General features: G+C 37.2%; 1 protein-coding gene across 2 annotated transcripts in view; it reads right to left on the reverse strand.

Annotated features, from left to right (window-relative positions):
* The window catches only part of LRRC4C (leucine rich repeat containing 4C), a 1,149,700-nt gene that overhangs the window by 910,131 nt on the left and 223,960 nt on the right, over positions 1–15,609 (reverse strand). For both annotated transcript variants that reach the window (XM_032840678.1, XM_032840672.1), the window contains exon 2: positions 8,133–8,319. The gene's annotated coding sequence lies outside the window, so the exon portion shown is untranslated. The remainder of the gene's footprint in view (positions 1–8,132; positions 8,320–15,609) is intronic.

Here is a 15,609-nt window from a genome sequence, read left to right on the forward strand (position 1 = left end):
TTTTTTTAAAACGTCCCTTTTTCCTTATCCCCAACTCTCAAGTATGTAATCAGCCTCTCCCGCCTCCATAACCCCAGTACAGGAGCCCTTTCTGCCCACAGGTCCTGTCCCTGTGCTTTAATAAGATCACCATTTTGTACCAAAGATGTCTCAGGAATTCTTTCTTGGCTGTTAACTCTGGTTGCCACCAAACCTCCCAACATTCCAAAACCTACATCACTGGGAAGGAGCACTACTGAGAAAAAGACGGGATGGAACTCTAAGAATGAGTCTTACAATATCCTTACTTCTTTCTCCATTGCAGGGTAAGGGCAGACTGTGCTCTTCCCTATTACCCCCTACTAGATGCTATGGAGTCCCTGCATCTCTCAATTATTCTGAGACCAACTACTCTTTACTTTGTGTTTGTGTATACTTTAAGATAGGACCAATGTATGTGGAGGGAGAGGGAAGGAGACTTATAACTGGTCCTGTACCATGAACAGTCTTGGAACATTTGAAGACAGAGCATAGTCTATCCACAGCAAAGTTTTCTAATCAAGATTACTTTTGATCTGGGGCTTTTTCCAGTGCCTTGACGAAAGAGTAAAATGCAACCTTTTTTAAAAAGTATTTGTGGATTAAATAAAATGTGAAGGTGACTACAGTATTAAGAAATTAATAAAGGGCTGCAAGACAGTGAGGATACAATTTTCACAACAAATGCTACAGCTGAATATCTTCCAGGATCATGACTGTGCTTAGAATGTGCGGTCTAAAATAAAAATGTAAGCTCTCAGAGGAATTGCACTGAATTGAAAAAATCTGCTAAGAACTAGGTTTAAGCCTGGAAATTTTAGCTTTCTTCTCTATGAAATAGAGAAAACAAAGTCTACCTCCTATGATTTCTGGAGAAGTGAATGTGTTAACATTCTAGAATCTTCTCAAATAGTGCTAGGATAGGGGCTTCGGAGATGTTATTTGATTTTCTTACTTCCTTTCCTAAATTCTCGTTTCTATCCTTTGGTTATTGACAAGTTAAAATCACTCTGATGCTCAGTTTCTATACATTGTAAATAACATTGTATGGTGACAGATGGCCACTACACTTGGGGTGAGCATAGCCTAACATACAGAGTTGTCCAATCACTATGTTGTACACCTTAAACTAACGTAACATCATGTGTCAATTACACTCAAATAAAAAAATATATATATGAGAAAAACATTTGCATAGGATTATGACAGGATATGTATTAAATACTCCATAAAATGGCTTGGTAAGATACCAAGTCCTATGACAACATTTGTTTACATTATGTAAAATTATGTAGAGATTTGGGCATTAATCCCCAACTGGGATCTTTTCTCATACAGGTATCTCCCTTTCATAAATAGCTGTGAGGCTGAAGAGATGAAAACTGACAGAGAAAGTGTTAGCCCATTCATTTTAATTTAGTTTAAGCATCCATCACTAACCAACAGGTCATAGGACTGTCTGTTTATGTCTACTCCCTGAATCTTCTCTGCCACGTAGTCAATGTGTCACAAACTACAAAGGTTTAGTGCTACAAATTTGGAATGATCACATTACTTCTTTGAGCGGCAAAGTTGCTAGCTCTCAGTTATACATCATGAAATCATACCAGGCTTTATATGTTAGGGTTGACAGACCCATGCACATTATAGCAATAAAGTGTAGGATGAATACACACTTCTGTACATAAGCTCGGTACCTTTCACATTTCTCTTCTCTTTGAATTACTCAAGTGCCCTCCCAAGAGCCTTAATGAAACTAGGCATAAACTGAATTACATTCTTTTAAAACTAGAACAATCACACATCAACTTCCATTAATTCCCTTCCTGGAGATCTATCTGGTGCATATAGCACCGTGAAAGCACATTTTGACCTCCATTTCTTCCTCTCATTTGTTTATTCTGGAAAAAATTTGACTTGATCTCATTAAAATATCCTTAAATGCACTAAATCTTGCATTAGTAGAAAGACACATGAAGCTTTTACACTAACCTGTTGTCCCATTCTCTATCCTGGGCTGCCAGTCTGTGGTCTACTAGTTTGTGAATTAGCTGCCTGCCACATTTATCTAGGTGAAGCCTTGAAATCTGTTTTTGATGAGAAAAAAAGGGACCTCCCTACTTTCCTCCAAGTCAGGAGTATATGAAGGACATCTTCAGTCAGTGTTGACCATGTCATCATAGGTGTCTACTCCTACAGTGAGTTTTAGTGACAGAGTGACCCAGGTAAGAGGAGGAGAAGCTCTAGGTTACCAGGCTGCCAGTTGGTAAATTACTTCCTGGAGTACATGTCCAGGTCCTAGAAGAAAGACCACTATACCAGGTGTGCGTCAGGGACCACAGACACTCTGCTTGGTTCTCAATAAAAATAAAAAATAAAGTCTTATACTAGTGAATAGCTGGCAATCACCTACAATTGAAAAAAATATATATTTAATTGTGGTTTGTTTAGTTAAAATATATTCTGAAGTTATTAAAAATAAAAAAAGGTTACAAAGGATGTTTAACATGAAAAGCTTATGATGATAAATTGTTTAGTCATGATTCCACCTTCATTTCCACCACTCCCAGTTCCTGTTTTTAATCAATGAAGGTGTTACTTTTTCTATGAAAGCTTTATTGAGAAGTAATTCCCATACAAAAAGTTGCTCATTTAAAGTGCATAATTCACCTACCTCTTCCTTTTTTATTTTTAGATCCTTAGGGGTGAAAAAAAAAAAAGTGCACAATCCTGTGGTTTTTAGCATAATCACAGAGATGGGCAGTAATCATTAATATCTAATTTTAGAACATTTCATCATTTTAAAAAGAAATCCCATCCCGTTAGCAATCACCTCTCAGTGTCTCTTGCCTCCAGCCCTGGCCACCAGTAATCTACTTTTTTTGCTTCTGTGGATTCACCTGTTTCGGACATACCAGGTAAAAGGAGTAATAGGATACATGGCAATCTGTGTCTACCATTTTACTGTCATAATGTGTTCACGGTTCACACATGGTGAGGCGCATATCGATACTTGATTCCTTTCCAGTGGCAAATAATTTTCTATTGTACAAAGTATTATGTGTTTTTTTTTTAATTTATTATCAGTTGATATATATTTGGGTTGTTTCCATTTTAGGGTTATTATGAATAATATTACTATGAGCATTCATGTTCGTTTTTGGTTGACATATGTTCGATCGTCTTAGGTATATGCCTTTTAGAATTTCTTAAGAATTTCTGGAATTTCTGGATCATATGGTAACTATTTTAACATTTAACACTGAACTATATTTAGCATTTTAACATCAAACTGCTTTACAAAGGCAGTACTAGTTCACATTCCCATTATGTCATTGAAAAAACAAAAACCAAAAAAACTCAAACAAAATAACTTTAGACTACTTAATTTTAGCACACTGTAACTATGGAGGCTACAGATTTTTTTTTTTTTTGCCTTTTTAAAGTTCTGATCTATACTACTGCCATCTTACTGCAGCAAGATTTAGCCCTTGCAATTTTTCATTCTAAAAGATTATCTCTACTCATTGCCATTATGAATTTAAGCAAACCTGGAGACCAGAGAGAGAGAATGTAGAGCTATGAGATTCAGTCCCTCCCTGTTGAATGTTCCTGTTTTGCTTTGTTTTTGTGCAGGGGAGGAGGTTATATAGACCAAATTCAGGATGCAGAGAAAATAGAGTAGTAAAGGTAGATAAGTAAACTACCCAATAAGCAATCAACATTAACTTTGCTTTTTTATATCAAGGAGAAAAAAATGACATTGAGATAACAACTTGGAGATCAGTAAATTGAAATCAGTAAACTCCCAAATTAGGAGGTGAAAAATAGGTTTTGGGATTAAAAAATGCTATTTTTCCCTTTAAAGACATTCTTTGTGCAAATAGAAGCAGGTAGAAATTGAAAACAAATTTCACTAAATACCAGTGCTTCCAACAGCCCAGTGTGTGAAAATCCAGCTGTTCTTTTCTACTTCGTACATTAGCAGTAATAATGGCAAAGACGATGCCTTCCTTATTTGCTGACAGTTGTGTTGATGATGCAGGAGGCAAAATAGCATTTCTCTTCTGGGCAATGTTAATTATGGAGTGCTGACAGGAGTTCAAAAATAAATCCCAATCCTTCCAGTCAATGCCCCACATCAATATAATATGAGAAATGCGTAACCCACTGACAGGCTTGAGGGAAGGGCACATTCTGCGTGCTGCCTCCTCTTGCTCAAGAAATAAGATTCATGGTAGATTTAAAAACAAGTAAGAATAAGAGGTTATATCAGAATAGCAATTTACAAATATATCTATTATCTACCTTTTATATTTATATTGCTCATTTGAGTCTTTGAAGCAGAAAGAAAATGTAACCTTATGCTTTTTTTTCCCCCCAAGTGATAAAACAGAGTCTAAGAAATTAAGTGGCACAGGAAATGAGTAAAAGAAAGAGGATATTTTATTCCAGGCTTCTGTATTTTCATCTAATTCTAGAACTTTTTTGTCTTTCAGAACGAATTTCTGGGCACAGTCCAGCAATTCTCAAGTTATTTATGTGGACAATGAGTCAGATTTTTTTGCAATTTGGGCCATATGATGAATTGTGTGTGACCACACAACACAGTTTTTTGGCCATGCGCACTTCTTGCTGAAAATATGTTAATGATGCTAACCTACAATATTTAGAACATTTGAAATTTATTACCAGCATGACTATTGTCAAAAATACAAGGGAGATTTAATAAGCATTTATTAACCTCTACTATAGTTTTTACTACAGTGCCTTAAGGTAAGTATTATGATCCTCATCTTTTGAAGCAAGAAAGTAATAGTAGCGAAGGTTAGCCAGGTCAACTAACCAACAGAAGAAATGCTCATGGTTCAAACGTAAGTTTGATCTCAAAGCCCCACACTTTTATAACGTGCTTGAGAAAATGTAGTTCAGTTTTAAAAAGGTGTTGTTCCTTTGAACCAGTGATTTCACCTCTAGGACTGTATCCTAAGAAAATCAAGGGTGTATACTATGATTTAGTCCTAAGAATCTTTGTACCAGTGGTGTTCACAGTTGCCAAAAAATGTAAGTAGCCTAAAACGGGCTCAGTTAAACTGTGTTCTATCCACATCCTGGAATAGTATGCAACCATTAAAAAATTTGTAACAGAAAATTATTTATTGGAAAAAGAGTAAGATAACATATACTCTTTTTGGGAAATTCCACTTAACCTGCAGAATTCAGTTAGGTATTACTTCTTCAATAGAGTGTGTCTTCAGCCTGTTTCTTATTCCAAATAATATTAGGCTGACTCTCTTCTGTGTTCCAGTAAGTCTACGCATATGGTGAATGGTAGTATGCTGACTTATCTGGTATCTGTCTCCCCTTATAGGTTATGACTTCCTCAAGGTCACAGAAAGTTTATACCTTTATTATTATCCCACTCATATCTAATTCACTGATTCACAATTAAAAGGAAGTAGTCAATAAACATTCACTGAAAGAATACATGAGTGATGCTTCAGCAGTGTGTCCAACTTATCCCATGTTAAGGATCAGATACCAAATAAGGCTGGATGGCTTACTAGGGAAAACTGTCATGCTTACTTATAACGAAAGGAGAAAGAACCTGAAGTTGAGTTGCCCTTGTCCTTATCTTGCTGTCCGAAAGCAGAAAGGGATTACAATCTCTGCATACCTGTAATCCATTCACTTCATGGCATGGTCTAGCCATGCCCTGACCACAATAGTCTGACAATAAACTGAGACAATGTGGGGGTTTTAATATGATATGAACACACTTCTATAGGATACATTAAAAGATTTCCCCAAATATATCTCTCTAAAGTAGCTTTAAAATTTTTTTATAGATTTTGTGTATATATCTATTTTATGAGGATAGAGGTCTTTAGCATTTTTTACATAAAGCCACTAGATCTAAAATGTTTAAATTTCAAGGATAGATTCCACATTGTTTTTGCCATATTGTTTTGCTTAATTTCATTTGTTAAGTCAAGATTTTTGTTTTTGTTTTTACTTTGAGACTGGGGTGAGCTTTTAACAAAGCCCATTAAAATGTAGTTAATGAGAGGATTTGTTCATTATTCTTTTCTGTAGACATTACAGTACAGCAGAAATGCTTCCAACAAGATTACAAAAATTCCTCTGGGAATGAGAAAAGAAAGTTGCTATTTGGAGTTCACTGGGGATGAAGATCCCTTTCACCCTTGGCATCTCTACAGTCAGTATTTTCAAATTATGTAAAGAAAGTCAGAGAGAGGGTCATCGGGAACAAAGTCAAATGGATAAGGGCCAGGAAAAGGAAAAAAAAAAAACCACAAAACCCAAAGCAAATTTACAGAAGTCAAAACAGAAAATTGCCTTCAACTAATACTTAAGAAAACTTCACATCTTGAATTTCAGTTGGGTATATGTGTGCTTTGATGTAAAGGTGTAGCCAGATTTAGAACCATGACATTTTTCATTGTCTGGAAGAGTTTCTCTTTGCCATAGTATTGTTGCCCAGCAGAACCATCACATACTATGGCTTAATATTCTGCCTCTAAGATTAAATGGGAAATGTTGGCAGGAGAAAACATCAGATGGCTGCCCTCACTTTGTCCATACCATACCCTGCTGAGCTGGGATTACATGTAGAGCTATGAGATTCAGTCCCTCCCTGTTGAATGTTCCTGTTTTGTTTTGTTTTTGTGCAGGGGAGGAGGTTATATAGACCAAAAAATGGATGATCACTGAAGAAGAGTATGCTTTCCAAAACATGAACCACGCTCCCCCACATACTTCTATAAATCTGAAAGTACATGTAATCACAAGATTTTTTTTTTTTAAATGACTTTGGTAATATTGACCCTTCCCACTGAAAACCAAATGATTTGGATGTGGTAAATAAGAAAAGATGATCACTTTTCCCATCTCATTATATTCACACGTAAAGAAGTCTTGGTATGAAAAATCCTTCCTTTCACCTCTACCTATTTTAATATATATAACTAAAAGCAATACCTTCATATCCCAAGAAAACGCAGATGATTTAATAATCAATTCTCATAGCAAAAAGTCATCATTCCTTTTCTACTCCAAGAATAAATATTCATGGAGTGACAACTTTGCTTTAACTAGTATCTATGTATGGGGTATATGTAACAATTAATAAAACAGATCACAGCCCTGACTTCATGAACCTCTTATTTGGTAGTAAAGATGTTTTCACTATTAAACTGCTGACAATTTCTCATAGCTTAACACATTTCATATTTATCAAGTTTATAAATGTATAAAGTTAAACTGAGGAATACTGGAATGAAATTAGATACTGAGACATATACAAATAAAATTCAATGTAACAAATAACTCTGTAACTTTATAACCTAAATGACACAGATAAAAGCCTTTAATCTCATTAACTCTAGTTTAAAATCTCTTAAACATACCCACACATAGCACAGAAGTCACAAACTTTGTATTTGGACTCATCATCTCCTCTAAGAAACTACCCTGTCCTCATTCATCCTCACACAAATTCCAGGGACCAAGCCTATCAAGTTCATGGTCAACAACATATCCTCTTAAAGAAACTCACAGCCAAATTAAATTTCACATTCTAATTGAGTGTAAAGTACCATAATGGTGAGTTATAAGGGCTAGACATAGGTGAATACTACATAAATATTTCAAATGGTCCTCTAGAAACAGGAGACAAAAATATATGGCCGGAAATGTATACACTGTCAACGATGATGTTGCTTGAAACACACATCTGGATAGTTATATCAAGTTCTTCTCACACATTATTTAAGACTGGGAAAACTCTTGAATAAAAGTTCCACCACTTCATGGCTGGGTCAAAGCTAAGGATTAATTTTCCTAACCCTCCTGGTGAACTCTCAGTTACAAATGCTGACATAGTAGATTCGAGCTGGAATCTACAATTTTGCTACATTATAGAACTGTATCCAAAGTTTGGGACCTCAGTTCCAAATCATTCTAGAGGAAGGGCTGGTTTTCCACCCCACCATGCAGCTAATGAGCCCCACAATTCAACACGGGGACCCCTTTCGCGTCTTACGTCTGGCGTTCCAGTTCCCTGGGCAACCGGCATGGAGAAGATCGCTCACCTGCTACTGTTCTGTCTCTGTAAGTTTTCCCCTCAATGAAAATCTGGTCCCGGCTTCTTTGTGTGCTTTCAGCTCATTCACTTGTGATTACTCGATATTAGATGATTTTGGACAAGTTAATTCTCTGTGAGCCTCAGTATCCTCTTCATCAAATAGGGATAATGACAGTAAACACTTCATTTGGTTTCTGTGAGGATTAAATGAGATAATCTATGTCAAGTGTTTATCACCGCACCCGCACGTAGTGATCATCCAAAAATGCTAGCTATTATTAAAATGTAGGATTTAATTCCAGGGGATTTTTAGTACAAATAAGGAGATCGTATCACATCTTAAAAGGAACTACAAAATAAACTTGAGAGCTTTCAAGAAAAGACATAGAGAGCCCTCATTCTATAATCAGTGACTCTGTTGCCAAGATGATAGAATTATTTGACGACGGAGTTAGGTCTGAGTTCCAGGTCAGGGATATTTATCATGTAGAAGACACAAAGCAGACTCCTGCTTAGTCCCCAGACACCTTTCAGAAAAGGAGAATGGAGAGGCGGGGTGTGAAGGAAAGAGAGCCCAGTGATGGCTCGGCCTTCCTACACAATTATTCATTTATTCACTCATCTAAGCACCATCTCCTTATTCAGCGGTTCCATATTACAATACACGTGCTAAGCACCACGGTGAAGTAAGAGGACAAATCAGGCAAACACTGAGAAGAATTTACTTGTCTAAAACTTAGGCCACGCATGCCAGTCTCCAAAGGAGGCTCTGGCCCCCTGCAGAGCACATGGAAGTCAGCTAGAGCAGAGTGTTTAAGCAATTAAGCAATCAATTCTGGTAAAATGCCGAGGTAGCAAATTCGGTCATGGTCAAATATGTCAAAGAGCTGGAACTCGAAGGCTTACACACCAGCATACTGACCCTGTCAGAGAAGAGGCTTATATTCTCACAACTATGGCTGTCCAATTTGGCAGAAAAGGACTTGGATCTAGGACTGTGCTAACACAGTTGATGGATTCTAGCTCTTAATCATGCCAGGGGAGGGGCTACTACTTCCCTAATTAGTTTCACAAAAGCCTCCTGAAGTGCAATGGTTTGGATTTGCCAGGTCCTTGTATACCACCCCCAAAGTACAGGGGGGAAACTGGAGAGCACAGACCCCCACCATTGTGAATGCCTCCAATACAATGTTCTTTTATCAGTCCCACTGTGTGAGCTTCCTGGTGTTTTGTCCTGGTTTGATCAACACACTTGTTATTCTTAAGAAACTCATCATGTAAAAGAGAATGAGACTCCTAAGTGTATTATTAAACATAAAATTAATAGAATGAGAGGCTATGGGGGAAAAGTACATGCCATGTCAAGGGGAGATCATCCCTTTCCTTAAATGATAAGCATTCAGCTCTCTTGGAAGGGTTGGAGAGAAGCCAATCCTAAATCTCAGATCACTTCCCTCCCCACGAGAAGGAGAATGCTTCTCTTGGGTAAGATTAGTGTACCTGTACCATCTACTCTTGAACGGTAAGAGGCATTTTCTATCCCTACATGTAATTAACTGGCTCTGTAACTATACATTCTCACCATGTACCTCAAGGGGCCAGTTTTAGGGGGGATGACAGAACTCTGTTTTGGCCTTTTATACAAAGTGTATTTCTCGGTACAGCTTTACTGATAACGACATTGATATTTGAATGTCTGAAAAAGTCAAAATTTCCTTGTCCACCTTTTAACAGGTGAGAACTTGAAAGAGACATTCAATTCAATGTCTCTTTTAAATTTCACTTTTTTTAAAATTCAGACCTGAATTTGAACCCTACTTGATAGTGGGAAGATTGAATTCAATCTTGTAATGTCAGCTGTACTCCTTTCCCCAAGGCCATATCTCTCTCAGTGGTTTGTGTGAGCATTAACTGAGGTTACCTACAATAAGTAGTCCTAATTCTGCTTGTGTGATAGGAGTAAAGAGAAGATACAAAGAGAAGTCTAGACAAAGAACCTTGAAAGATTAAGGAATGGGGCGAGGGTTGAGTCTTGATATTGGAAACTTTTCATTTTTTTTTTCAGTTACTTTAAGTACAGGAAATATTATAAAAACTTAGCAGAGGACTAAAAATATTTTTTGAAAATTTCTTTCAAATTTTGACACCACCATTTTGAACCAAGAGCTTAAGTATTACAGCAACAGCAGAGGAGAACATTTAATAAACCACTGTGGAAGTAAAAACCTCAGTCCAAGCCACTCCCCGTCAGAGGACACTGTTCTCCATGTGTCAGTTAAAATGCAATTCCCTTCGAATGGGCACAGAGCAGTTCTATTACCAGACATGACTGTTTTTACTACTAGCAGTGGTTTAATGATTTTATGTCATCACAATAATAGAAACATGACATTCAACTGTGACTACAGCTTGTATGAGTCTATTTTTGGAAAGCTGATTTTGTAGAGGACATGAAAATGTGGAGTCTTGGTTCCTGTTTATTTCCCAGAAGGATTAGCCAGTAACTTCCACACATCGTCCCTTATGTGGAACTTTGGTGACTTTCTGAAATGAGTGTGGTGATTTGAAGTTTCCAGCAGTGATCGTTCACATACAAAAAACCCTTCTTGAGAGAAGGCTTGGGCCTGAATCCAATTTTTCCATCATACAAAATAGCCCTCGTGGAGTATTTCAAGGTCTGAGTCCTCACTCTTGATAGGCAAGAAGAACACAACAAAACAACAAAAAATTACACATTCTTTCTCAGTGGAGGGTGCTGTGTCATATCTTTCACAGACAAATTTGAAAAGTTCTAAACTCCCTCAATGCCCTGCACTCACATTTGAACACCACCACTAGTAGCACTCACATTCAACTAACTACCTTCTCATCTCAGAACAGGTACTGCTCTCTTGCTTAAAGCCAAGATGGAAGACTATCTGTGTTCCTGAATCCCAACTCCTCCTGCCCCTTCTAAGACCTTGACCCATCAGTGTCCTACCTTTGTTCCTTTTTTCTCACCTTGCCCCCTTCCACTGGATCTCCCCTTTTAGGCTGTTAACACACCAAAATCCTTATCTCTCTCTCGCTCTCTTTCTCTCTCTCTCTCTCACACACACACACACCACCCTCTGTCTACCTCTCATCACTGACCTATTTTCCTCTACAACCAAACTACTTAAAATAATTCACATTTGCAGTCTCCCATTTTTAAACCTGTTTTTCTCTTGCTTCTACAAATAAGTACATGAGTTTTCCTTGCTTCCTTGTTTTAAACAATATGCTGCAAGCATTTTCTTCTCTGTCCTCTCCCCTCTTCAACTCATGCCCACAATCTTCTGTTCTTACTAATCCCCACAAACTGCTCAGGTAAACTTCACCAACAACCTTGTAAGAGTTAAACCCAATGGTCAATATCAGTTATTTGGACATTTGGCTTAGGTGTGTAACAGACGATACTTCCTTTCTCTATTTAAAAACTCTCCTCTCCTTTGGTTTCATGCTGTCACTGCCTCTTTAGTCCCACAAGTTACCATACATTGGATGCATATTTTCTCCAAGTATTGTGCCACGCACTTTACATTGTTGAAACAACCCCAGGAGGTACAGAATATTATATTATTGTACACATTTAAAAATTCAGCAAGTGAAACCTAAGGAAATGGAGTAACTTCAACCAAGTTACACAGTAAGTTACATGGGGTTAGAACAGTTTTATCCAACACCCACGTACTTTTTTTTTTAAAATTGTTAATATAATTAGGTAATTAAGTTTTATCCAATACCCATGTACATTTTTTTAAAAACTTGTTAATATAATTAGGTAATTAAGTAAAAAATGATAATAAAGAAATGCACAAGATAGTTACAACCAACAAATCTCATCTAAGATTATTTTGCTTTATAGGATTAATTTTTTTTTCCAGAACCCATATACTACATTAGGAAAAACAGTGGCCACTTTGCAATCTTCCCCAATTTTACTCTTTCCTTCCAGAGAAAACCATTATCCTCTGGTTCATCTCTATCCTTTATGTCCACATTTTTAATCCTATTTGATTCATATAGTTTTCTTTATTCCATTCCTCCTTTTCCTTTTATCTAGATGTTACATATTCTTTTTCTTTTCTGTTGATGTTCCCTCATAAAACTTAAACATATATGCATAAGTTTACTGATAATCAGTATGTCTAATCTCCTCTTGGATAGGATTCACACTAACCTTCTTCCTCTAACCTACCACCGTTGTCTTGTTTGTGCCTTGTAAAATACCTTGTCTTAAATGACCAAGAAATTAGTAATAATATCATCCACTCATCCATCTATCCAACCATCCACATTATTTTTACAGTCCAAGTTTGCTTCTATTCATCTACATGTTTATCCAAGTATTTCCTTACCATCCCATCCTTACTTTTGTTAGAGGGGATTTGTTTCTTACTGATTTTCCTTCTGCAATAGTTTGGTTTTTTTTTTTTTTCTTTTCAGTGAGACTAAGTTCTTAATTCTCACAGTATTTTTATAAGCATTTTTTAAAAATGTAAATCCACTCCTGAATTATCGTTTGGTTGAGTGTAGAATTATATCTTAATAATTACTTTTCATCTACCCTTTGAGGTTATCCTTCTACTATTTTTTTTTGTCCCCACATGACTGTGGAACAGCTTCTATAATTCTAATCTTCATCCCTTTGACTGAAATAGATATTTAATCTTTGATTGCCTCCAAGATTTTTTGTTTGTGTTCATTCTGAGGTTTCATTGTGATACACCTAGGTGCACATTTGTTTTTAATCAACCTGTCTAGGATGTGGATGCTCCATCATTCAGGAAGATTGGTATCCTTTTTTTTTCAGTCCAGGAAAATACTGAGCCCTCACATCTTTCATTTCTACTCTCCTCTTCTGGAAATTCCCTTGTCTGTTTTCCACAGTGTGCTATCTTATTTTCTTCTCATCTTTGCACCTATGTGCATGTCTCACTAATTTAATCAAATCTATTTCCAAGTTACTAATGCTTATTTACACTTGCCTACATCTTTACCAATGTGTTTGCTCACAACCTGCAAATCATACAGCTCAAATGCTCCACAGCTCAAGATTGGGGACCTTTTCTGGGCCTGATGTCTGTGCTTATTTTTTCTTTTTCTCTATTGAAGCTTTTACACATGCATTTTCATGTCTCTTCTGGACAGTTCCATTATCTTTAGTTCTAGGTTGTGAATTCTGCTTGTTGTATTCTCTGTCTTTATTTTGAGTTTCCATAGGGGACTTTAATATTTTGCTCTGAAGTCATCTTCCTGGAGGTTTTTATGAACTGCATTGTCTCCTCGACATCCATATGCTGAAACCCCAAACCCACAATATGACAGTATTTGATGATGGGGTCTTTAAAGAGATAATTAGGGTTAAATGAGGTCACAGAGTTGGGGCTCTAATCCAATAGAACTGGTGTCCTTATAGGAAAAGACACCAAGAATAAGTGTGCAGTGGAAGCCTTGCGTGAGGCCATGGAGAAAATGTGGACCTCTGATTATTGCTATTACCTTGAATTTTTGTCCTCCCTCTGGAATCCAAGCAGTCCTCTTTCTTGATTTTTTACTCTGGCTAAGTATCTCAACACTACTTCCTTTATGATTTAGTTGATTTGGAGTGGAAAGGGAATTCTTCTGCATCAGCTTAATTTTTACATACTCACCCAATATCCTTGTGCTCTTCCTACCTCATTATGCCACCTTGTTTGTCCCCATCATACCTCTGACCACTTATTACAGCATGCAACATTCTTTTCTCTTTCTCTGCTTGATAATTAAATATTGGCATTTTCAGAGAATCCGTGTTCTCTTCTGATGATCTCCTTGAACAAACTAGTCTACGGCTAGTGTTACAAATAACTTTTTTTAAAAATATTCTGATTTCATAGCTCAACTCCCACATTCAGTGGAGAGATACATTCCATTCATTCTTCCTTAGCATCAGCATGACACAGCAGCTGCCATCAACCCCACTTCCAGTGAGATAGACCAACCTCTCAGAACTTTTAACTTGCACTACAATTAATTGACATCCAAACCTCTAACCATTTTCGTTTTCATATAGCTTTCTCTCAGCTTCTAGAGGTATTTTTCCTCTATTTAAAGCAAATGAACAGGGGCACCTGGGTGGCTCAGTGGGTTAAAGCCTCTGCCTTCGGCTCAAGTCATGATCCCAGGGTCCTGGGATCAAGCCCCTCATGGGGCTCTCTGCTCAGCAGGGAACCTGCTTCCTCCCCTCTCTCTCTGCCTGCCTCTCTGCCTACTTGTGATCTTTGTCTGTCAAATAAATAAATAAAATCATTAAAAAAATAAAACAAAACAAATGAACAAACAAAACTAATCAACAGACTTTTATCCTGTGGATCTCTCCAGTAAATTTCTTTTGCCTATAGGATAACATCTAAACTCTTCAGCTTGCAAAGCTGAATCTTGATCATTGAGCCTTTGACTGCAGGTCTAGACTTACTCCTCGTGGGACTCCATTACACTATTTTGAATTCCAGCTTCACTAAGGCATTTGTAATGTTTCATTGCCATGACTTTGCTCAAGCTACTTCTCCCCCTGAAATGATTGCTCCTGGTCCCCTCTCACCTCCTTCAGTTCAAGATCATTTTCTTAAGCCTTTCAGTCTTTTCCAGGGAAAGTTGACAACATCTTTTTTTGTACCTCTGCCGCGAATAGTTAATCTTGGTACTTAACAATCTTAATTCCATTGATAGAATAACATGCCTGCCTCCTACTCTGAGATTATGAGATCTTTTAAGACAGAGTCTCAACCTCAGCAATATTGATGTATTAGACCAGATAACTGTTTGTTGTGTGGGCTGTCCTGTGCCGTGCAGGGTATCAGGTAGCTTCCCTGACCTATAAACAGTAGTTATTAGTCCAACCCACGCCTCATCAGAAATGACAACCATAAATGTTTCCCAGTATTGTCAAACGTCACCAGGAGGTGGGGACACACAATCATCTCTGGCTGAGAACCACTGCTTTAAGACAGGAACTGTATTTCAAAAGTCCTATGTTCAAGGCCACCACCTGCATTCTGGAAATATTCACTGACTGAATGAGTGCATGAGGAATAAAAAAGATTGTTATCAACAGTGTGTGTGGATGTATGTATCCACATGGACAAAGATAGCACGTGCATATGTAGAGAGACACAGGCATTGAGATCGTCTCATTTCCTATGTTAGTGTAAGTTATACTTTAGCTAAAACACATAAAATATTTGACTTGTGAATTATACTTTTTGGTAATTCAGAGAGCTCAAGTTTAAATAATATTAAAAGGACATGAGATCGACTATATGTATGCATGTCATAGTGAAGGCCCAAATGCCAACTAAGATACACAGTCAAGTAAGAACAATTAGCAATTTTGTGAATTGGCTGCCAGTTCAAATTTATTTTGCCAAGGCTAATGTTTAGTTAAGTCAATTTCTGCCAATTATAAGAGCCTTCATTGCATG

This window comes from Lontra canadensis, unplaced genomic scaffold, assembly GCF_010015895.1.
Source record: "Lontra canadensis isolate GAN:19392208 unplaced genomic scaffold, GSC_riverotter_1.0 scaffold115, whole genome shotgun sequence".
Lineage (NCBI taxonomy): Eukaryota > Metazoa > Chordata > Mammalia > Carnivora > Mustelidae > Lontra > Lontra canadensis.